A 1,626-nucleotide genomic window follows, 5' to 3' on the forward strand; every position below is an offset into this window, starting at 1 on the left:
CTTGCAAAGTTTCTTTTGTGAAATCAGCCAACAGTCTTATGGGAGTTCCCTTGTAGCTAACTAACTGCTTTTCTCTTGTTGCTTTTGAGATTTTTTTGTTTGTTTTTAACCTTTGGCATTTTAATTATGATGTGTCTTGATGTTGTCCTCTTTGGGTCCATCCTGTTTGGGACTCTCTGTGCTTCCTGGAATTGCATATCTATTTTATCACTAAGTTAAGGAATTTGTCTTTTATTATTTTTTCAAATAAGTTTTCAATTTCTTGCTCTTTCTCTTCTTCCAGCACCCCTGTGATAAGAATGCTGGTATGCTTGCAGTTATCCCAGAGGCTCCTTACACTATCCTCATTTTTTTTTGGATTCTTTTTTCTTCTTGCAATTCTGACTGGTTGTTTTTTTGTTTCCTTATGTTCCAAACAGCTAATTTGATTATTGGCTTCATCCATTCTAATGTTGTTTCCCTGCAAGTTGTTCTTTATTTCAATTAGCGTATCCCTCATTCCTGACTGTGTCTTTTTTTATGCTGTTGAGGTCCTCACTAAATTCCTTGAGCATCCTTATAACCAGTGTTTTGAACTCTGCATCTGATAGATCGCTCTTCTTCACTTTGTTTAGTTCTTTCTCTGGCATTTTGATATGTTCTATATGTTCTTTCATTTGGGCCATGATTCTTTGTATCCTCATTTTGGCAGCCTTCTGTGTTTGTTTCTATGAATTAGATAGAGTTGCTACATCTCCCAGGTTTGATATAGTGGCTAATATAGTAGGTGTACTGTAGAGTCCTGTGACACAGTCTCCCTTATTATGCAAGCTGAGTACTCCATGTGTGTTCCCACTGTGTGTGCTGTATACACTCTCCTGTTGTAGTTGAGACTTGATTGCTGTTGGCACATCCAACGTCAACCACCACATCTCCGGGGTCACAAAGCATTAGCTACAAAAGTGATCTGCAGTTGGCTGCTCTTCACATTGGGCTTGGAGGTGCCCAGGAAAGACCAATCTGTAAACCAAAGCTGGCCCGTGCCAGGCCTAGGGCAACTTAGTGAGAGGTATGGGGCTCCCTAAAACCAGATGCTGCTTGTTTGAAAGAATTTAGGAAAATCTGAAGCATAGGCCAAGACAAGCCATTCATATGGAAAAACCACTGGAAACCGCTTGAGTGGGCCTGAAAACTGGGTAGGGCAGGGCTTCAGGGAATCACCAGGGTGAAGCAAACCATGTGAGCCAGGCTGAGGGAGTCTCAGATAATGCTGTTTGTCTGCAGCCTCTGTGGATCTGTGCAGGGAGGTATCACAAAAGGAACAGTATCCTCTGCCAGCCCTTTTGTCTGAGAGAAAGCTGCCCCCAAACTTTGCCCTGATGTTGGACAATTCAGTTCCTTGCTGTATGTCTCTGATGCCTTTCTATCTGCTTCTCTGGTGCTGGAGGTCAGAGGGAGTGAGTCTGAGCTCAGAGGAGTGGAGCTCAGAGGGAGTAGGTTTGTTGAGGGCCCTTTAAGAGGAACTGCCTGGGGATTCAGTAGTTTCTGTCTTCCACAGCCTCAATCCCCACTGGTTTTTATAGCCAGAATTTGTGGAGACTTATCTTTCTGGTACTGGAACTCTGTGGGGCTGGGGCAGCTCACTCT

Source organism: Artibeus jamaicensis, unplaced genomic scaffold, assembly GCF_021234435.1.
Source record: "Artibeus jamaicensis isolate MK-2021 breed Jamaican fruit bat unplaced genomic scaffold, CSHL_Jam_final contig_589, whole genome shotgun sequence".
Lineage (NCBI taxonomy): Eukaryota > Metazoa > Chordata > Mammalia > Chiroptera > Phyllostomidae > Artibeus > Artibeus jamaicensis.